Below are 24,165 nucleotides of genomic sequence, written 5' to 3'. Positions count from 1 at the left end.
GCTCTGGCTGGCTTCAGGAGATGCCCACTGCCATGGCGCCCGCCATGTTGCTTCACCAGAAGTCCCCATATGATGTGTCTTGTGCCGTTGAACCAATCACATAACATTCATTCCCTACTAATAAATCTACAACACTTAAAATAAAAATACAGGGACATTGAATGAAATCCGGGGACAAATTTTGTCCGGGGACAGATTTCTAAATCTGGGGACTGTCCCCACGAAACTGGGATGTCTGGTAACAGGTAATAGGTTAGGCCACGTTTTCCATTGGGGGGTAGCAAAGCACCTACATGTGTGTCATAGAACATGCCCATTGTGTAGCTTGTAACTGCATAACAGGATTTAAAATAATTAATCCTAGGCAATAAGGGAGCAGGAGATTTTGATCACGGCCACAACACATGGGGAGCTGAAGTTTAGCCCTCCCCACCCCAGCCGTGATGAAAATTACACTTTTGTGCTGCAATGAATGATGGAAAAGAACAAGATGCTCCCATTTGTGGCAGTGGTGGCAAGGAATTTCTGCCCCACTCTGCATGATGCTAGGACCAGCCTTGATTGCGGACGGAAATTCCCTTCCTCATACCTAGGATGCAATTTTTCAAAATCTATATCCTGACGTGGCTCAAGCCATACAATTAACAAAACATATAGTTAGGCCACAAGATATTCAGTATGCTTTCTGATATGAAGAACAGCCTGCACAAGATGAAACATTGCCGACTCTGTCATTTAATGATAAGCAAAACAATTTAAGACGAACACAGTAGAAAATGGCATTGTCAGTGGGAACTGATAAATTACTTAACAGCCAGTTTCCATCTTTAATTCTTGCTGTCACTTGGCTACATTAAATTACTCTCCCAATAGTTTCCATCTTTGATTCCTACTGCTGCTCTGAAATGAGGGTTGGAGAATAAAAATGATAGGAAATTCACTGCGTGTGATCAGAAACCATTAGGCTGTGTTTTTAATTGATGACTTGGAGCAGAAATACGAATTCGGATGGTGCCAACAACCCCTTTTAGATTTTTGTTAGACCTATAAATGGGTGTGTTTGTGGGCAAAGATGTGGCTATGTGTGGATTTGATGCACGTATGGGCCACTGCATGCATTATTTAATATATTGCTGATGGTGTGGTTTGAAAGCACATAAGACCACCACCTTGCTGAAGCTTAAGCTGGTCAGGATCTGGTCAGTTCACCTGGGGACCATGTGTATGCTATCTTGGGTTCCACAATGGGAAAAGGGCAGGATCTAAATGTAAGAAAATAAGTAAGTGCCATGTAGGTTTGGGGTGAGATGCAGACACCACCAGTAAGAGGGCAGCCATAGTCTAAACAAAAATGCTCAGCCACCAGAAGCGGCTTACAGGGTAGGGTGAAGCGACTACGCTAACTTCCTAGCAGGTGGGTTACTGTTGCTAATTGGGAGAGAGTTGGGCAAGGCGGCAGGGAGGTTGGCATGGCAAAGCCAATGCAGTGCTCCTATAAGTGCATTTGCACTGTGCCAAGCTCCCTGCCATCTCACCTCTCCAGCTTCCAGTAAGCAACAGTGACCAACCTCCCACAAAGCTAGCATAGCAGATGCACCCCACCTGCTGAGCCACTTCTGCCAGCCACCTAGAAATATGAATTACGGTTGCAAGTGTTCTCTTCATCTCTTCCTCCATGCTCTACTTTGTTGACACTCATTTGGGGTGAAGCTGAATGCCTTTAAGAACAGCAGGTAGGAATTCACTCTGGGTAGCAAGTGAGGGAATTCAAGCAGTGGTGGCGGCGAGGAAGGAGTGCTTGCTCTCTGTCACTGGAGGTGCCTTCTGCTCCCCTGTTGGTAAAAGCTGAAACTCTGTCTCTCTTCCTCTCCTACCTGGTGCTCACGTTTTGTGAGAGAAGGTTTTGTTATTGTTTAGTCGTTTAGTCGTGTGCGACTCTTTGTGACCCCATGGATCAGAGCACACCAGGCACTCCTGTCTTCCACTGCCTCCTGCAGTTTGAGTTACAGATAGGTAGCCGTGTTGGTCTGCCATAGTCAAAACAAAAAAAAATTTCGTGTGCATGCACACGAAAGCTCATACCAAGAACTGACTTAGTTGGTCTTTAAGGTGCTACTGGAAGGAATTTTTTTTTGTTTTTCCTGCAGTTTGGTCAAACTCATGTTCGTAGCTTCAAGAACACTGTCCAACCATCTCGTCCTCTGTCGTCCCCTTCACCTTGTGCCCTCAATCTTTCCCAGCATCAGGGTCTTTTCCAGGGAATCTTCTCTTCTCATGAGGTGGCCAAAGTATTGGAGCCTCAACTTCAGGACCTGTCCTTCCAGTGAGCACTCAGGGCTGATTTCCTTCAGAATGGAGAGGTTTGATCTTCTTGCAGTCCATGTGACTCTCAAGAGTCTCCTCCAGCACCATAATTCAAAAGTATCAATTCTTCGGTGATCAGCCTTCTTTATGGTCCAGCTCTCACTTCCATACATCACTACTGGGAAAACCATAGTTTTAACTATACGATGAGAGAAGGTAGGGGATCCTAAATTATATCCCACCCCTGATTCCACCCAGTTTGAGCCCAGCCATGTTTCTCCAGTAGCTAAGGGGGGTCATCACAAAAGATAAAGAGAGCAGGCCCACTTTGCTCAAACCTCTGTGTAATTCATGTACAGAACATGGGTTTCTTGAATAAGCAAAGCAATGCAGAGACCAGGTTACCACCCACATGAGCCACATAGGCACAGAGAAACATGATTAAGCATGGTGGGGGAACTTGTATAGAGACAGCTCTATTCAAGAAAGTAGTATGTATTCTAAAACAGCACTATGAAGGCTATCTCCAAAGGGGCTGAGGGCTGGACCCATATAATTTGAACCCAGTGCTTAATTTTTCTATGTGGTTGTCTTGACGGAAGCACTAAACCAGGCATGAGGAACCATTTTTGGTGTGAAGGCTGCATTCTCTTCTGGGCAACCTGCCATTGGCTAGTCTTGGACAAGGTCAGAAGAAATAACAATAATTGTATCTACACACACCTGTCTCCATCCTCCAACCAGGCAAAGCAATGAGGTTTTATTAGAGCTCAAGGACACATTCCAGCCAGTTTCCCCGCAAAAAAAACCCCCACAAAAAACCACACCCAAGGAGGGTGTGAAACAGGGTTAGACTGGTGAGGAACATGTCCTGGGGGAAGTGGGTGTAGCTAAGGAAGGGGTGTAGTCCAGGGAGAGCTCCAAGGGCAAGATAGGGAGGACTGGAGGACCACATCTGGCTCACAGGGCCGAGGATCCCAATCATTGTGCTAGATGAACCATAGAGTACTCATAAAGAACTACAGAGTACTCATTCAGAAGGAGAGATGCAGAGAGAGGCGGGAGGGGGGTTCCTTGTACAAAAGCTTTTCCCAGCTACTGATATTAATTCTCAGTTTTAGCTGATTTTTTAAATGCTAATAGTATGTTGTTAATCTACCATTTTCTTTTTAAATGCTCAAAACAAACCCAAAACAAATAAATAATATGCAATTGAACATACAGCTTGCCCTCTTCACAGCAGGAGTTTTTGGAAATATCCATTGTATTACAAGCTTATTGTTTTATTATCATTTCTAGTAAAGCAGAGTTGGCCTGAAATATAGATTTCTGAGGGGGGCGGGGACACCTAATCTGATAATGCTGATTGATCTGATAAACTTTACTTCCATTTCAGCTTTACATTGAATTAGTACCCAACAAGCGGGTTCTCAGAGCTGAGGTAAGCTCTTTCATTTTAATGCATATCATACAATTTCACCTAGAAACTGCTTCTAGAGTATGTCACACCAATACCTTAATCTTTTCCTTTTTTTAATCACTGTGAGGTTGAACATTAACAAGAGACAGAATTATCGCCTCATTTTATTAACTGCACCCAAGGAGAATTAACAGAGCATGCTGGCAGCTTTTTTTAACCTGACATTTTTCATTCCATTTACCTGAATTTTTCTATTAGATTTGAAATGTACATCATACTGTGAGGATACTTTTAAAAATCTGGTCCCCTTCATAATTTTTGACAGAGTACGTTAATAAAAGCAAATGAAATACTATCCACTGGAAGGAAAACGAAAACAAAGCATTCTTCCTCCTTTGCTGAAAAATTCTAACAATCCTTAGGAAAGGCTTAACAGATTATTGTTTGATTCTGTAACCCGTTGTAACTGGGAATGGGTGGGGGAAATAAAAAATAAATGAGTTTTGGACAAAGTGCCCAGACTGCTACTTTACCACAACATCACAACCTATTGTACTGTGCTTGCATCATAATCTGATGTAAATTGGATTCATGTACAACTTGTGGCTATACTCACACAAATTCTGACCTATCAAATTCAATGCAGCATGCCAGCCAATGGAGGATGGTAACAGTTTGACTTGGTAGAACTGCAATTTTTAATCTTGATATATTCATCATAATAGGATTTGGACAGTGCTTATTTAGTAGCGTGCACCATTCCTGTGCAGAGAGACTTTCCCTTTTCCTCTCTAATAAAACCAAACCATTGGTTATTCTCTGCACATTTATGTACAGGGAAAGAGCTTCCACATAAGAGGGTCCTGGTATGATTTTCAGTCAACGCTGATGCCATACATCTTATTTAGAAATTAAGCCATACCACAGGACATACGTTTTGGACATCCACTGCCCAAAAGGCCTAAACACAAAATACTGTAACTTTTAAAATGTGAGGGAAACTTGCTTCCAGCTGCATGCAGTTTTCCTTCCCCACAAAATCAATTTCACCATTCATTATCCAAAACACTTGTTTTCTCTAAATTATAGGACAAAGTATTCCAACCAGTAGACCAGCAAAAAATGCCCCATTGTTTCATTGACACAGAGTTCCTCCCACCAGACTAATCACAATCAACCTCTGTTATGTATTTCAGGGAATATCTTCCAGGTTTGAAGGGAGATGTGGAGTCATTTCCAGGAGGCACGAAGCCCAATTTTTGCATTTTAGAAATTCACCAACAAACTCATAAAAGGGCAGTGTAGAAATAACAGTGACAGTTTCCCACATTCCTAGGCATTCAAGATACATCTGCTGCTAGGGTAGGCGCTTGCTGGAAGCAGGTCCACACACTTTTCTGGAATTGACCCAGATAATAATAATAATAATAATAATAATAATAATAATAATAATAATTTATTATTTATACCCCGCCCATCTGGCTGGGTTTCCATCCTCATCTGTCCTGCCTCACCCAGCTGCTGCTGCAGCTTTTAATGAACGAATGTTGGGAAATGGTTACTGCAGAGTTTGCTGCTACAACAGCCACCCAACATTTCTCCCGCCTCCCAAGTCCCCAATTAATAAATAAATAAATAAATGCAAGATGATTAAGTAAAAATAGGTATTAATTATAGAAAGCCACAAAATAAATACTAGACATAAAAAAGCAGCTAATCGAAGTAGGAAACGCTTCCTTTTTGCTTCTCTGTCCTTCAGGAAATAGCTTTGAGCATGCTCAGAATCTGTGTGTGATAGGCTAAGTGCTTACACATGGGAATGTTACTGAAGCAGGTCTGACTCTTCCCATATAGTGGCTGTGCATGTTTTCTCCCCAGCTTAAAGACACCTGAGAAGAATCTCTTTCACATAGTTATACTTTTTGACTGGTGCAGAGAGCTGATTGGCCAGAAAACAGGCAATGGACAGAAATGCCTCTGTAAAGTTGAGGAAGTATAAGATTCTGAGGCTCAGGAAAATGTGTGGCATTTGAGATTCTGAGGAGAATTTTTCAAATATATATATATATTGCTAGGCAATTTCAGCAGGAGGAGGGCTGTGTCTCCACTGATGCTGCCCATCTATAGAAATCTACTGAGGGCTCAATGAGGCTGTAGTTTTATACTGATTTACTTGGGAGTAAGCCCTACCGAACTCAAATCTAACTTGCTTTCTGAGTAGACATGGAAAGAGTTGCATTAGAAACCTGATTTTGCCAGGAGATTTTCAAACATGCGGCACTATTCTGGGAGGTGTTTATTTTACCTCAGGTACGCCAGATTAGTGTTTCTTCACATAATCACATGTATGGAATCTGTGGCTGAGGAAGCCCAATGGCTGCCGGAGGAAGACAATTTTGGTGTCTGAGGGGAGAAAGGTCAAACAGTGTGACTCCTTGATGCTTTAAAAATGCAGTGAACGATTAATTGCTTTCTTATGGCATTCTGAACTACAATACATCAGACAGGACCCTTCATTCTGTTTATTAGGAGGACGGTACCTGGGCAAACCCTTGAGGAAAATGGTGCAGGTTGAGGGGAGGAAATGATGTTTTTCCAGAAGAAAACACCTCCTTGTTTGTTGCAAACACTGTTGATACAAGACTGGTTTAGCCTGGCCTCATTTTAAATGGACCTCAGGGCATAGTTTGTGAAGTCAGATTCTGCTATGACATTATCAAAGTGGATCTAGACTTGATCATTGCTGGACAGAACACAGCTGTGGACCTCTGTGGAAGAAGAGTGAGGTAGGCATTTAATAAATCAAACAAAAATCCAACACACATTCTTGTAACTTAAGCTTTCTCATTTATTTTCCAAATGCAGGACAATGAGAAAATTTGCAGTAATACTTAGTGACTACTCCATTGTGTATCATTCTTTTGTGTGTGTGTACAAACTCTTGCTGCCCCAACATTGAGGATAATGACTTTAAAAAAAACCCTTTATGTAGATGAACATAAAGCTTAAGTCAAGAAATAATAACCACAGTGCCTTCTCTGAAGAGATAAAATGTAATATGCCTAACAAAGGTCCTATCTGCAGTATACATTTAAAGCCGCCTCATAACACTTTACACAGTCATGGCTTCCCCCAAGGAATCCTGGGAAATGTAGCTTGATAAGGTTCCTGAGAGTTGTTAGGTGACCTCTATTCCCCTCACAGAGTTACCTCACAGCCTCCGACAATGGAAGCTCTCAGCTTCCAATTCTCAGCACCATTAACAAACTACATTTCCCAGGATTCTTTGGGGGAAGCCGGGAGTGTTTAAAGTGGTATAATTCTGCTTTAAAAGTGCAGATGGGGCCAAACACAGGTAATTATATCTATTTATTTTGCTCTGGTTACCATAATTCACACAGCAAAAATGTTATTTCATGGTATAGTGAGCAGTCTGAATGGCGGGCAGGGATTTGATCCTGCTGAAGAGGAAAACAAAAGGAGAAACCATGATGTTGGACTGACATTGAACGGTATTTCAGGCAAACCTGTCAATCAGAGCAAATGTTTTGGATTGTGGGATTAGTCACAAAGTTAACCTTGCGCCTTAGGTTTGCTTATTGACCTAGAAACCTTTATTTTTTATTTTTTTAAGTGCAGTCTTACACTTATGAGGTTCGCATTTCTGATTATTACACAGAGCCTTGGGTCACTTGTTGTTTTTCTGGCATGAACTAACTGCCCTGAGACCACTGGTTATAGGGCGGTATATAAATTCAATACATATTAATAATAGTAAGTCATGCCTCCACTGACTGTTGCTTTATTATCTGGTCTTTGGTGGAGATGCTGGGATTGAATCAGGAACCTTCTTCATGCAAGATGCTTTGCCACTGAGCTATGGCCTTTCCATCCTCAAAGATTCCATTCTAAAGGAGCTGAGCAATAACAACTATTCTTTAGTCAACTGGAGCTTTCGGAGCAGTTCAGGTCATTGGAAGGACAATAATAGCATTGGTGTTTGAATGAATGAAATGAGCTTCCCCTGCTCCCAGCCCTGTTACAGTGCCATCTGACTCTGGACAAATATTGAGATTCCATTCCGAATGGTCACTAAATTTTTGGAAGCCATTCTGTACTTGGGTGTCCTCGATATTACATTCTTTTTCTCTACATCTTAGAAGCTCCAGTTTTAACATTCATCTCGGACTTGCATGTAAGCTGAACAGAGTTTGATGCACGTCTGGGAAATTTGCCTTTTTGCTCACACAGGGGATGATTCAAGTGTACAGCTGTCACAAACTGTATTCAGGATCTACTTTGTGAATTAACTGTCTGTTGCTGAATTCTCACAATAACAGCCAATTAGGAGCACAAAAGAGAATTGGCCTTGGGATATGGGCCTTGAGTCAGAAAGACATAGTACAGCCAAAGATCACAGAATAGTAAAACGGGATTTAAAAATATTGTGTGGGTTTTGAGGGTAATATTTTACATTTCTGGTATGTACAGCAGACTCAGATGACATCTGATACAGCATGGTGAGAGGGCACCAGAATCTAGAATTGGGGGTCCATAAAGGCAAACCAATGAGTCATTCCTCACTTCCCAAATCATTATGAGTCCCACTTAAATCCTTTGGATGTGACTTGTAAAGAATTTGCAGTGCTATTATGGTCCTTCTACTTCAGGCATGTCTCCCCTTTCTGCTTAACTGGAGGCCTTGTTAGAGATCTCAAAAATGTATCCTCAATTTCTTCCTCCCTCCTTCCCTGTCTGGAGCAAAAACATTTGTCCCTAAGATCAGCTTCCATACCAGGGATTGGAAAATGGTTTAATGTAACACTTGATTGTTTAAAAAGGGATCCAAGGGGGATATTGGAAACTACAATGAGGGGACCCAGTTTTCTGAGTGCATGTTCTGGAAGTTGGGCAAAAGGGGCAGTACAGGATTCTTATTGGTGTACCAACCTCATCGCTGCACCAAAGATTCCTTGCCTGAGCTGGTTCAGGTCTTGGCGGATGTTCTCCTGGAGACACCTAGTTGGGTTGTCCTAGGGGATTTTAACATTCACGCCAACACGACCTTACAAGGGGCCACTCGGGACTTTGTGGAAAGCATGGCCTTCATGGGGCTGTCCATGAATAAGTTTGGCCTAACCCATGCCTTAGGCCTAGTGTTCACTTCTTTGGATGTGGGTGATCTGACATTAAGTAAAAGTGAAACAAAAGAAGTGCCATGGTCGGATCACTTCCTGGTGCAACTAGACATTCCCATGACCCTTTCCCTCCATAGGGTTATGGGAGTGATTTGGATGGTCCACTTCATAGATCCAAATGGTTTCCAGAGAGTGGTAGGGGGTGTTTTACCACATGTTGATGGCCTCTCAGCCGATTCCTTGGTGACCCGCTAGAATGCGAAGTTAACCAGGACTATCGACAGTCCGGCTCCAAAGCACCCTATCCAATTGCATGGAACCTGGATGGCCCCGTGGTTTCCCCCAGAGCTGAGGGTGATGAAGCAATTGCTAAAACTGCTAGAGTGCTGGTAGCGGAAAACTCATTCTGAGTCAGAATGAACATGGGTTAGAGCTCAACGTTGAGCCTACCAAGTGGCGATAACAACAGCAAAGAGGACTTTATCCAGTTGTCATTGGACTACAGTTCCCTTCAGCTTCAGCCAACATGGCTAGTAGTCAAGGATGTTGGGGGTTGAGAGCATCACTCAAGTTAACCTCTTTATTGGATGCACAAATCTAAGCTGAATTTCACCAAGCAAGGCTCTCATTTTGCGTCTTAATTTGACACATTTCCCACTGTGCTAAGTCTTCAGAACACTCATCATAAGAGTTTCACATGATGAATCTATACAGTTTGCTGCCTGATTTTCTCCCCCAATGATGGCTGTGGTGCTGTGTACAGCTACTCAGGAATAAGTCTAACCAAACTCCATGTGATTTAGTTCTGAGTAAATTTGTATACATAGCATCTCTGTTTCTCTCTCTCTCTTTCTCTGTACAAGCAAAGCTGTACCATCCCGACTTCCCCATCTGTATGTTTTCATCACTTCCAAATCAGCTGTCTGCATGTACAAAGTTGCTTGAATTATTATCTTACACAGCTGTTTTATTTATATATATTTTTGCATGCTCCTTCTGACAACTTTGTATAGTAGCAATTTGTTTTTTTCTGAAGCAGCCACTCTTTTCAGTGTGACAAATAATGAGCCCTTTGTCAATACATTCCAAGTGCAATAAAGTCCCTGTTGGTGCACTGGGTGATTCTGACGCTGTGCTTCAGCTGGGCTGATTACAGCATTTCAAAATGAGAAAAAAACCACGGTTGCTGCTGTAACACCCAGATCTGTGCCTCACACATGCAATGGCAGGAAACCGAGTTTTAAAAACCCAACCCTCTTGCCTTGTTTTAGCTTTGTATTTACTTATTTTTTTTATATTTTTTTTACATTTTGTCTCCTTCCTGCTACTTTATTCTTCACCCAGTAGCACATTGGGAAAGAATCATGATTACATTTTACTGGGATTTTATATGCCATTAGCAAGCTGAGCTCTAATGAGCAGATAGCCACGAAAGCTCCATATTCGTGACTGCATTTTAATTAATTTGACAGAACCTGGTAACAATTATGACCTGTACATTTTAAGAAGGCTGTTAAACTTTACATTTGCCAATTGAGAGTTTTTAAAAAGCTAAGGCAAGGCAGATTTTAACACTAAGTGGTTTCCTTCTTTAAAAAATAATAATAATGAATGTGGAGAAATGCAAGTCAAGAAGAACTACATTAATATTTGTTGTCATAAATTGCTAACAGAAAAAAAATCACTTGATTTTTCTATGTTGATAATTAAGTACTATTAATGTTGTTAGGTATTATATTTGAGTCTGTTACATTGTCCCTTGTTTTTGGTTTTGCCATTGGAAGTTGTTATAACAGTCCAGTCTGATAATTGTGTTTTGTTGGGGTTCGGTACCTTAACTTATTGCTTATTTGTTTATTGCAGTGGTGGTGGAGGAAATGTGGTTTAGGCAAGCAAGGGAGCCAACAGGAAGAAGCACTAAGTTCAGGGCAGGTTACCCTCAGACAGGGGACACAATGCAGCACGCCAGGCAATTTTTTTGTTGTTGACTAAGCAATTGGGGTGGACATGAGGGAGCAGATGCTTCAGAAATCTTACCTCTTACTTTCCAATCAACAAAATGGCTGCCTCTCTCTCTTTTACACAGGTAGGTAGCCATGTTGGTCTGCCATAGTCGAAACAAAATAAAAAAAATCCTTCCAGTAGCACCTTAGAGACCAACCAAGTTTGTTATCGGTATGAGCTTTCGTGTGCATGCACACTTCTTCAAAATGAGCCAACTTAGTTGGTCTCAAACCTAGACAGCATCTTAAAAAGCAGAGACATCACCTTGCCAACAAAGGTCTGTATAGTTAAAGCTATGGTTTTCCCAGTAGTGATGTACAGAAGTGAGAGCTGGACCACAAAGAAGACTGATCGCCGAAGAATTGATGCTTTTGAATTATGGTGCTGGAGGAGACTCTTGAGAGTCCCATGGACTGCAAGAAGATCAAACATGTCCATTCTTAAGGAAATCAGCTCTGAGTGCTCACTGGAAGGACAGATCGTGAAGCTGAGGCTCCAATACTTTGGTCACATCATGAGAAGAGAAGACTCCCTGGAAAAGACCCTGATGTTGGGAAAGATGGAGGGCACAAGGAAAAGGGGATGACAGAGGACAAGATGGTTGGATAGCGTTCTTGAAGCTACCAGCATGAGGTTGACTAAACTGCGGGAGGCAGTGGAAGACAGAAGTGCCTGGTGTGTTCTGGTCCACGGGGTCACGAAGGGTCGGACACGACTAAACGACTAAACAACAACAAGGTGCTATTGGAAGGAATTTTTTTAATTCTGTTTCTCTTTTACACAGATAGCTGTCAGTCAATGCCAAGGGAGGATGGAAGGAAGCTTGGGACTAGCTATTCCCTTCTCCCTAAAACCTCTCCTGTAAGAAACCCAGGCCTTTCTATACATGCTATTTATTCCTTCTCCTAGTAGATGGGTTAGGGTGGCAAATTAAACATCACCAAAAAGGAGGGAAATCCCCCCCCCAAAAAAAAGAGGGCAGTAGAGGACACAGCTTAGCATCAGATTTAGATAGGCTCATTTATAAAATAGATGTAAATTTTGGTGCTCAGGATGGTGTATAGGGTATGCCACCCATTTTATCCTAATGGGCTGAGAGATTGTATGTGGTCCAAAGTCATGGCTGAGTGGGGATTTGACTCCAGTCTCCCAAGTCCTGGTCCAGCATTCTAAGCACTATTCCACAATGAAATAGAAATAGAATGCCCTGTCCATTATGGGGAAGACTGAGACCAGGTGGGTGGGTGCGCATGCTGAGTTTGCTAATTGTGGGTTGACACAAATTCAAGGTCCCTGTTCTCCCTTCTTAAACTGGAAGGCCTTTCAAACAGGTTGACTCCTTCAAATACGGAACTGTCTGGTGCAAAGTAGAACACTTGGCAACTATAGCCTGGAGCTGGTGACCCCAAAAGCAACATACCACGTCTTGAGGTGTGGGCTGGACCACTGTTGGATTCCGCAGCACATCCCCCCACCCCACTGATATGACAAGAGTTTCTGCCCTCTATGGAAAGAGAGCAGAATTGCAGCCTAAAAGGTTCTCAAGAACCTTTCATATGAAATGGAACATTTCATAACTCATGCCTACTTGCTTAATGTGCTGCATAAAGGGATGCTGGAAACTACATTGGGTGAGAGGGGTTACAAAGGCAGATGAAGGGGGTGGAGAAGTATGCCAGTCCTCCAAATCTTGAGTTTCCTGAAGTCGTTTTTGTTTTTATGTATGGAAGTTTACAAGCAGAGTGACATATTTTTAGCAACAGCATACAGCATTGCCAAAAAAGTATAGAGAGCAGCTTCCAAGTAGATGAAAATAAGCTGCTCAGCCCTTTGATGTGACTTCACTGCACACAAAACATACAGATAAAAGGCTCTCTTACTGTTTATTATGGAATTAGTTGGGCAAAAATTAGAAACCCTTGGGATATACTCAGATCTTTGCCAAACTGTAGCTCGTCAATCCTTTCTTTTTTTACAGTAGGAAGAGATTCAGCAAAGAGATTTAGAGCTCACAGGTTCCACCATTGTGTAAAAAAGATCTCTCTACAGCAATAGGCCTAAGATTCCTTTGGGCATGCACTTTCTAATTCCCATTGAAGGTTCTAAGTTAAAATACAAACCAGGAACCATTGCTTAGACCTCTTGAGACATGTTTGATGGTTCCTACCACTCTTGCTTCTGTGGTTCCTCTCATGCTGGTAAAGCAACACCCGAAGCAGCCTTCTTCCATCTTGGGACCCCAGCAGCAGCAGATGGCAAGGTGGGTCTGCCACTTATTCAACTTCCCTCCAGATGTGTCACAGGCAGCATACTGAGATGGAGAGGGGGGAGTGGATGTGGCAGCCCGGTTGGAGTGGTGCAAATGCATTGGCAGAGCCCTTCCAGGGCACTTGCTAGCACATTTACACTGCACCAACCTCACTTGCTGCCATGACACCTCCTCAAAATTGTTGCGTTCCTGTAGGACTGAAAATGAAAATGAGATAGTACTTCTCTATTTTAACTCCATGGGGAAAAAAATCTTTTGATAAAGGTTATCTCCATCAAAACAAAAACACAACCAAGCAAGCAATAGAACTTACTTCACAGAAAATATATTTCTCTACCATTCAAGTTTAGATTTTCTGAAGACCTGCTGTGTGCTTCAGCTGTCTGAAGTACAGTGGGGCCTGATCTAAACTCTTTTTGATGAGGGCACTCCAACTATGCAACTGAAATATACTCGGAGTTGAGAGTGGATTTCATGCTCTTTATTCAGTTCATAGTGGTGAGGAGGAATGAAAGTCCCCTCAAAGTATCTGCTTTACATACATTATTTACACAATGGGCTGCACGTGATTGGCTAATTCCGGAATTCTCCTGTAGGCCAATCAGGTTGTGGATTCACTTCCATCTGGATCTGGGTTGGGTGGCTCCTGCAGACCAGTCATACTGCTGCATTGTTCTAGGACCAATCAGACTGCTGCATTTTGGATCCTATTCAACTCTGTACATAACAGCAACTTTGTTCAGGAAGGCTCACCTGATCATTTTGCGGGTTGGTTAGAACTGTTCTCCAGGGTAAATGCCTTTACCTGTTGTTTTTTACTGAAAGTGAAGTTTTTGCTCTGTTTATAGCTCTTGCCTTGTGTGCCCCCCCCCCAATCATGAATGTTTAGGATTTGTCAACAGTTGCATGCTCCACTGACATGAAAATGCAATCGACGACCTTTTGCTTTTTAAAACTTCTTTTTGATCCCTATAGCAAAATAGCTTTCTGAGAAGTAGTTTAGCACTTACAACCATACTTGTGAAAGGAGCAGAATTGTAGGTTAAAATATCAAACGCAACATGTGTTTGTGGGATTACCAGAGAGGTAGCAAATGCAGGGTGGTCCAAATGCCCATGCACTCTGGGGGTCTCGCTGCCATTGAAACATTGAAATGTACCTTATAATACATGATGTTTGGACCACCCTGTATATTCTATGGCACTTAATTGTTTCCTATTCCACACTCGAGCGAGTGAAACATGATTCTCAGTAATCTCTCCGACACCAGACATACAGGATCTGCAGTTCATGATGGTGCAAGTATTTTACTGCATGGAGGTTGGTTGATATTAGAAGAATCCTACATGCATGAAACATCTGCAGGCGTGAATAATAACCAAAGTACCCTTGCTTATAGAGAGCTAAAGCGCAGTCTTCTTTTTTTGAAACCTTTTGTGCATATGCATCTTATCTGCATCTTTTGTACATGCAGATGAAGCAAAGATGAAACAGACCAAAACCCTAATTATTTGGAGGTTTTTTTTGCCTCCCCAAAGGGAGCACTTCGGTGCCCTTTTCCTAAGCTATTAGTTTTGTTGGGGTTGGCATGCTATTTTAGTTCTCCTTGTTTTATCTGACATTACTTGCTTAATAAAGCTTTTTAACCCGCCTTTCCAATATAGTGCCACAGTGATGCACAAATATTTCAACATAGTACAAAAATCAACATTACCAGTAGCGTACATCACATACAACACAGGCATATTATATTGATAGCAAACATTGCTGAAATGTTTTTAAATTCGCCAAAGCCTCATGGGGAAGTTGAATTCCCCGAAATGTTCTACTGGATGGCACAGCAGGTGTCAGAGAAGAAACATCTCATTATCACCCAGGCTTAGGCCTGATTGTGCCATTTCAGAGACAGGAAATGCTGCATGTTTGTCTGTGATTCTGAAATTTAGATGTAGTGCCCCCTCCCCCACTTCAAGCCACCAGATTATTTTAAGTATGTTTATTCCAATGTGCTGGTATGGGTAGAAAGTTTGACAGACACCAGGATTCAAATGGCTAACTCAGCTGGAAAGCATGATGGGTAACATAAGACTACCTCTTAGTGTAATCTGTCTCAGCCTATACTACCTCACAGGGTTGTTGTAGATAAAGGAGAGAGGGAGACCCTTTGCTCCTTGGAGGAAGATTAGGATAAAAACTTAATATCCACAGATCTGGTTATTCCTTTTGGAGAAGAATTGCATGTCTTAAAAATGGAAGCAGGGGCATTTCTGTACATTAAGGATGTAGTCAGAATATCTGTGAAACGCCCACATTTTGTGTTAAGGTCTCGAGAAGAAAAGCTTAAGAGAAAAGCTGTAAGGTTAAAAGGATGCTGTTCAATGGTGTGGAATGAGATAGTCACTTGAAAGAAAGTCTGGATGGTCTCCCTTTGTAATATTGTGTTTATATTTACATTGTATAGAATATTGGTATTGGTATCTGTTACTGTATAATAGAGAACATTTATTTACATTCCTCAATAGCATTTAAACACACTTCTAAAAGTTATGCTTTTAGACAATTGGAAATTGCAGAGTTTGGAGAAAATGAAGGGTAAAGTGCTAGACTGGTTACATTATGCTCAGATTAAAGAAGTTTTTAAAAATGACAAAAAGTTAGGATTCCAGGTGGAAAAATCGAAGTTAGAGACAGAACTGTTAGAACCAAAGAGTAAGATATTATCAAGAATGTATAACTTGCTGTTGAAATGGAACACACAAGATGAAATGGTTAAATCTGCTATGATAAGATGGGCACAGGACATTGGGTATAATATTATGTTTGAAGACTGGGAAAGGTTGTGGACCACTGGGCTGAACTTCACTGCATGTAATGCTCTGAAGGAAAATGTAATGAAAATGATATATAGATGGTACATGACCCCTGTTAAACTTGCTAAAATATACCACTTGTCCGAAAATAAATGTTGGAAATGTAAGGAAAATGAAGGAACATTCTTTCACCTCTGGTGGACTTGCCCGAAAGTGAAGGCCTTCTGGGAAATGATATATAATGAGCTGAAAAAAGTATTTAAGTATACTTTCACTAAGAAACCAGAGGCCTTCCTCCTGGGTATAGTCGGCCAGAAGGTGTTAAAGAAGGACCGAACATTCTTTATGTATGCTACAACGGCAGCAAGGATACTCATCGCTAAGAACTGGAAAACTCAAGATTTACCCACACTGGAAGAATGGCAGATGCAGCTGATGGACTATATGCAACTGGCGGAAATGACCGGCAGAATCCGAGACTTGGGAGAAGAAAAGATTGAAGAAGATTGGAGGAAATTTAAGATTTATTTACAAAAATATTGTAATTTGGTGGAATGTTAAGAAGGGTGCTTGATTACAAAAAACTGGCCATCACTAATTTGGATTTGAATTGGAAGATAAGTGAGATTTTAGAAAACAAAAATTGCTGAAGAATTGTTATTTATCATTTAAAAGAGCGATTATAAATTACATGATAATTTGCTTGGAAAAATGTATTGACAATGTAAGTGTGAACGGGAAACGTGAGGAAGTCCAAAAAGGTTTGAAAATTTGTTAAGACAAAAGGAACGTGGTTTATTATTTTTGTATTTTTTATAAAAAAACCCTAATAAATATCTTTATAAAAAAATAAAAATAAAAGTTATGCTTTTAATTGTAGTTGGAAAATGCTACTTCGAAAATGCTATCCTCACTATTTTTTTTTAAAAAAAAACAACTTCCCCTATTTGAATGTAGGTTATAAATTCCAAGAATTTCCCTCCTTTGCCAAAGTCCTTTTCGTGCAGCACATCTAACATAGAAACATGTGTCAGGATGCATAATGTTTCAATTACATACCCTGCAGCAATGTTCTCTCTGCAAGAAAAAAAAAAATCTAAATTGTAGATTCAATGGTAGATTTACTTTTTCTTCCTTTCCTTTGTGCTTTGTCATTAGCTGGTTGTCTTGTTCTAATTTTTTAAGACTAGAGCGTTCATACATATGAGTAGACAAGCAGGAGGGAGTATGTCTATGTACTGGGGGGAAATGGGTTAGGTCTATGGCAAGACCATGTGGCTCTTTTCTGAAAGAACATGGACGATATCTAACATTAGTCATATTCAGAGTAGTCCCATGGGTCTAAATCAATGGGCTGAATTCAACACGGTTAACTGTTCAAGGGGAAATACATTTGCTCACAAAATGAAACTTCCCCTCCCTCGCCTCTGCCTGTGCCACCCCCCGAAATCTGCTCCAGAGGGTTGAGGGAACTCCCAGAGTAGATGCGGGTAATAAATGGGGGGAGAAGAGTGGGGAGTTATGTTGCACAAGCAGAAGTCATTGCACTTATTAAATGACTTGCTTGGATAAAACCCAGTAAACTTAAGTAACTTCAGTCCATTGATTAAAATGGATCTGCTCTGAGCAGTAGTGGAGCTGCTCTCGGCTGCAGGGCATGTGCGCCTTTCCAGGCACCCAAGCGGCTATCCCGCGACTGGGAGGGCACCCTCCATGCCCCTCTCAGTAGCCACCGAACTGAGCATATCTGCCTGGGGCCTCCCCTCTGCTCGTCGCCGCCGCTCCCGCTAGGCTGTACTGTGGCTGTGCCGCTGAAGGACCCGGATGAGATGGGCAGCCTGGCATGGCCTATGAATTGCTGAGGAGCCTTGAGAGGAGAGTGAGGGCAACCATAGAGAAAGCAGTTCAGAGAGAGGAGGAGGCGGAGGCAGAGGTGCGGGCAGGTGTTCCAAGGGCTACAAGGGAAGGACCACAAGGGCTTCTCCCATAGATTTGTAGTGGTAGACTAGCATAGATGGTCTGATCTGCGGGTTTACTTTGGGCGCTATTCCCCCCCCCCCCCGCCGCCCCACCTGATGGAATTGAGAGCTGCAGATGGAGCACAAGAGAAAAGATACAGAACTGCAGCAGCATCTTCGTAGCTTGGACTTCATTTTGTGCGAAAAGTGGTTGTTGCTTGTAGTTATTTAATTGCAGTGTTTCATCGGCTGTTGTCTTGAGCAGCAACCTCTGGAAATGAAGGGCTAAAAACCAGCGCTGCTCTCCAAAATTATCTGGTCCCTTTTAACTTCGTATTTCAGCTGGTTGGCTAAAATCCCTTATTTTGGCTGCTGGTCCCTTGTTTTCAAGGCTGCTGGTCCCTTATTTTCAAATCTGTAAGTTGACAGCTATGTACCAAAGGAGGGGGTCAGGTTGTGCCTTGGCCAAAGGCCTGGTGGAACAGCTCTGTCTTGCAGGCCCTGTGGAAAGATGTCAAGTCCCGTAGGGCCCTAGTCTCTTGTGACAGAGTGTTCCACCAGATCAGAGCCACAGCCGAAAAAGCCCTGGCCCTGGTTGGGGCCAGCCTAACCTATCTGTGGCCCAGGACCTCCAGGATGTTTTTGTTTGAAGACCGTAAGGTCCTCCGTGGGACATACCAGGAGAGGCGGTCCCATAGGTCATCATCATCCCATAGGTTATCATCATCACCACTATAACTTAAGTTTTCATTACTCCTGAGAATCCTTAGAGCCATGACAGTGGCTTACAGCAGGAAAACACACACAACTGCAACATAAGAAAAGTAGTCATAAAAATATAGCATAAAAATACACAACCAAACTGAATCATTTCCACATAAATCACAAGAACTAAAATAAAGATACAAAAAGCAGGGGGGGGACCCAAACAACACCCCAGCCCATGAGTCTGTTTGGCAGCCTCAACTTTTGTAGCTGAAGTGAGTAATGGCCCCCTCCTCCCAGGCCAGGTGGAAAAGGCCTGCAAGGCAGGGTGCAGGTCTCCCAGGACTCAGAGCTAAGATATTCTCAGTAGCCTGTTTGATGTAATGTGAATCTGTAAATAATGTTGTGAATAAACTGAAGAAAGAAGTTATGGTAACAAGGGACTGCATTTCATTAAAACATTAAGAGTTCAATCCAGTTCACTCTGGATACAGAGAAAGCCCTGAAGATATAACTGATCATCTCCTCCAGCATAAATCATGATCGTGAACTGGCACATTAGATTTTGCCTGGCCATGGAGATTAGGCTCAAAATTCAAATAAGATTATCTGTTTATTGTTGCGACTTCATTCCACACTGATGGGAACATGACAGAAAAAAATTAGCTTTGTTTTCTTTTAATTAAAATTAACATCAGGCACCAACCTCACCCTGAATTTCCAGAAGTATTGGATATGATTTTAAGCCAGTGGTCTCCACTGTCTTCAGTGAGCATTGTATAGCTCTTGTACATGCCTGTGAATTGTTATTGATGCTTTTGATGAATGTAGCCAAGAAGAGATCTGATTGTTCTGCCGAGTCAATGTCAAAATAGGTGTTTTCCCTCTACTCAGCCTGTTTTTAGCACACCTTTACACAAAAGTTATAGATCATGAAATGACTTTTTTACTTATTTTTATCTCCATACATTTTTCCTTTTTTTTTAGCAGACACCATAGTTCTTCTAGGGCAAAAGATATGGCTTGCAATATATGCTACCAGCTCTGTGCCTAATTTGCTGGACTATCACAAACTCCTGCCCTTTCCTTTCATTCCTTTTCCAAGTCAGAATGTTTACTGAATTGTTGCAAAGCATAAAAGGTTTACTTTACAACCACTTAGTTTTCAAAGTGGTAGGTTAATAGAGATTCCCAGTAGCTAAAAATCTGATGAGCTGTTTGTTGTATCTTTAATGCCCCAGTGCCTTCCCAGTAGGGATTTATTTATTTATTTCATTAAAATTATATACTACCGATAGTAAAAAGGCTGAACACACACAGACTTCATTGTGAGATGGGGTAGAAATTCAGTTTGGTTTAGATTTTAATGGGAATCCTATCTAATTCACACTATTCCAAAACAACATGCAACCTAAGCGCAGTTATCTTTTGCAAATCACACTTTTATGAATTTTGTGATGCAATTCTTCATCCGAAGCATATGTTCAAGAAATGTGTATATTAGGAGGAAGTGTGTGTAAGGATGTCTATATTAGTGAAACTTGCATGTAACTCATTATATTACCCCAAAAAATGGCTTTCAAAAAATGAGCATGCCAGGCAACATGGCATACACAAGATTTATATATAAGGAGAAGTTCCCACTAAAATGCTGGTATATTTTCATGACGTCTTAAAAAAGAAAAAAGAAAAATGATGGGGAAATAGAGAGAGCTGAAGTTAAGCCTGTGAAAATGAACAAATGGGATAAATTGACAGACTCATCCCTCCCTATTTCCCAGTTCCTTTTTTTCAGATAGTTGACATTTATCAATTGAATTGCGAAGTCACAGAGAATTCGGAACCATTCAATAACTGCTGAGGAGTAGAGTTGGGTACAATATTAGTGCTTTTGGTGTGAGGTGAGCAGGAGCTTAGCTCATTTGACAGGGAGAACAACAGAGCCAAGAGGGAGAAAGATCCTTTCTTGTATTGGTAGGCTGATAAGAGGGAGGAAATCTCATACAGGAGTTAGATACAGGAGGTGTTTTGGGAATGGGGTGATTGCCTAGGGGACCTAAATGGTTCAGCAAACTGGATTTCACATTCTGGTTTAAAATAATCAGTAGGACCCTAATATAATATTCATGGCCTAGGACCCTCGTACCTAAGGGACCGCCTCTCCTGGTATGCCCCACCTTAATGTCCATAAATAGCAACATCCTAGAGGTCCCAGCCCTAAGGGAGTTAGATTAGCCTCAACCAGAGCCAGGGCCTTCTCAACACTGGCTCCGGCCTGGTGAAACGCTCTGTCTCATGAGACCAGGGCCCTGCAGGATCTGATTTCTTTCCGCAGGGCCTGTAAGACAGATTGTTCCACCTGGCCTTTGGCTTAGAATCAGTTTGATTCCCTCCCCCTCTTTTTTTTCCCTTTCTCCTCCTGTGAAGAGGCTGCATCCTAATGTTTTAAAGTTGAATTTTAATCTTGTTTTTTTAAAAAATATATTTTAATCAACTTGTTTTCATTATTGTTTGCTAGCAGCCCTGAGCCCAGTCTTGGCTGGGGAGGGTGGGGTATAAATAAAATTTATTATTATTATTTATTATTATAAAGAAAATTCATCTGAAAGAGATACTGGAACTTCTGCTTTGTGGAGTGAAAACCTGTCTTCATCTATGGAAGTCTTCCTGTTGGCTTCACTGGGGCAGAATGAGGCATTTGGGTGAATGGTTATGTTGTACTGAGTCCCAGCAGTACAGATGAGATCACAGTGTCAAACTTTGCCCCATCTGTCCCTTCCAGCTGAACGTTTCTCTGCCTCTTCCTGGAGCTGCTCAGAGCATCTGACGTCAATGCCAAAAAAGGAGTTGCATGTGGCTGACAGATTTTCTTAAAGGATAAGTGACTCATAAGGGTGTTGGGGGATACAGCCTAAAGAGGCTGGTACAAACTTAGAAATGTATGGAGACAAGTTGTGAGCAATTTCAGACTGTGTTCCTTTGCCGTGTTGCAATAATCATTGCAATTAGCCCAGTGATTGATAAAGGTTCTGATGTCTGAAGCGACCCAATTCAATCATGTAGCGAATTCTAGGAGCAGCAAAAGATTGTTGTGTGAATCCCAGTAAAGACCAAGAAGCAAACATATAATTTACTTCCTTTGAAGAGGAAGCACCTGCTGTTCCTTTTGATATTCTGGAAAAGACAGCTAGTAGTAAATCCATTTAAGATGTAGATCAGTTTGTTCTGTATGTGTCACTATACCAGTGGAATAGACTAGGGAAAACCTTTAAATTTCTATCAGTGGGCCTTTCTGCTTTCCAAAATCCCAGAAGTGAATCTTCAAGACATTTTTCTCCGAAAGCTGATACATAATTTTCTGCAGTTTTCACTTATTATTGTACACTGTTGTTGCATGTGTCAGCCCAAATCATTGTTGCACATTTGACAGGACTGTGCGACAAACTACTTTCCCCTTTCCTGGCAGTTCCAACATACCCATGTGCCACCCTGTGCTATATCTTAACTAGGGCACTTACCCATATATGGAAATTTGCAGTTTCCACAGAAGGTATGGAAGATCACAGCTACTTGCAGCATCCTAGAATCACCTGGGCACAAGTCCTTTTGGTCGGGTTTCAAAGAGTGATTTAGAGATGCAGAAAAATAATGCTCTGAAGGCCATTTTCCCATCTGCTGCCCTCGGTATTTTGAGCACAAAATACATGAGTATCACAACAGTTGTGAATGAGGCATCAGTTGCTTTAAAAATTAAAATTAAAAATTAAAAATTAAAAGTATCTGAAGAAGTGTGCATGCACACGAAAGCTCATACCAAGAACTGACTTAGTTGGTCTTTAAGGTGCTACTGGAAGGAATTTTTTTTTGTTTTAAAAATTAAGTGTCTCTTCAGACTGCTCAAAAACAGCTATCGGGGAAAGAACAGAATTAGTATGCCACATCACAGTGGATGCAAAACTCAATTATTTTATATTAAGATCACAGAAAGCTCAATCTGCCTTATACCAGGTGAGACTACACAGTCTTCCAAGCCCCCAAATTTATCCCTTGCTAACTTGACTGTTTTAACTAGAAATGCCAGGGACTGAATCGAATCTTTTGCATGCAGGGCGTTGTGTTGTGCCATTACCCAAGTACAATATATGAAGAGTGAAGCAGCCATAAAATAGATTATTATATTTCTGTATAGAAAACAATCCTTTGGAAAACATCAGATAAAACATATACCATAAACAGGCCAATAATGGTACAATATGATTGTGAAAGATATATCTTCTTGCAGGTAACTTGGATAATCAACCTACCATAGATTGCATTAATCGTATCTTATAACAGTCTCAATTTTAAGGGGGCAGGGTAGTCAAAACTATTAATAAAAAATATTAAAAGTAAACTACTTTTCTTTCCAGATATATTATCTTTTGTGTTTTTGAAAGTGGTTGTTTCATATGAGATGAAAATCTTGTCTTCAACATTTTAAAAATTACTCCATGAAATATCTGTTTCTAAATTATAAATTAATGAAAGTTATGGTGCTTTTTTCAAGAAGGCTTTTTTTTTTTTTTTGTCAGAAGGGGAGAGGTCCATTTTTGAGCAAACCTGATTCAAATTTAATGCTATTTTATTTTTATCATTTTGCTACTGCTCACTGAGCAATAAACCTTATCTGATGAACCGCCTTTGTAAATATCTGCCCTTGTCTTTTAACAATTGTCTTTAGGTTACATTGGGGCTTTGTAGGTTGCTTGGCTCTTCTGCTCAGTTAAGAATGTAATGAAATAAGGCATTCACAAACATATTTACAGCGTGTTTCCTTTAGAAGGGAAGAAAGCACCCACAATATATATATATTTAAAGGGCAACAAAATCACTCATTTGAAAAATACTTAAGAATATTTCCCCCTGATTTGAAATCTTAAAAACAATCCTGAAGCAAAAAAAGTTTTAAAATGATAATTTACTTTTGGACAAAATGCTTTACTAATTAATCTGTTTTAGTTGCCATGTCCCCCGTTTATCCCATGGTGCTCTTCTCTTGCCATTTATATGCTCTATTTCACTCCTTTCAGAAAACAAGACGCCACAGATATTTTCAAGCCAGCTCTTGCATGTTACCCATCGTGTACCACGAGAGCCGTGATGACAGGTAATGGAAAACTACCATTCTCTTCTTTTTGAAGGAAATATGTTTTCCAGCACAGAATAATGATCTTCTAAGTAAAACCATGTAGCAGCCAATATATAACCACCAACATATAATTTGATTTACAATTGGCAGACAAAGGATTTTGAAAATCAGTTTAAAAACAACTAAAGATCCATCAGGTTGTGGTTAACAAAAGTTGCTGATAAAATAGTGCTTCTTTTCTCTGACTTTTTAACTTTTCAAAACATTTATGTCAATATGTGCCTCTCACAACTATCCTCCCAATAACTGTTAGCTAACCAGTGAATTATGCTCCCGTTTTGTCAGCCAGAGTTTTGTATGAAATTGAGATACCGGACAATACAACACCTATCTAATTAGTTCACTTTCTGCTCTTTCCAAAGCCTTCAG

The 24,165-nt window shown here is 41.1% G+C and overlaps 1 long non-coding RNA gene across 1 annotated transcript in view; it reads left to right on the top strand.

Moving 5' to 3' along the window:
• The window catches only part of LOC310847550, a 56,951-nt gene extending 33,259 nt beyond the window's left edge, over positions 1 to 23,692 (top strand). The window contains exon 3 of the long non-coding RNA XR_014565893.1: positions 23,678 to 23,692. This is a non-coding gene — a long non-coding RNA (uncharacterized lncRNA). The remainder of the gene's footprint in view (positions 1 to 23,677) is intronic.
• The last annotated feature ends 473 nt before the right edge of the window (positions 23,693 to 24,165 follow it).

The sequence above is a fragment of the Podarcis gaigeae genome (genome assembly GCF_964106915.1).
Source record: "Podarcis gaigeae genome assembly, chromosome: 6".
NCBI lineage: Eukaryota > Metazoa > Chordata > Lepidosauria > Squamata > Lacertidae > Podarcis > Podarcis gaigeae.
Note: the sequence above shows the minus strand (reverse complement) of the source record. Positions and strands in the feature narration are given on the sequence as shown.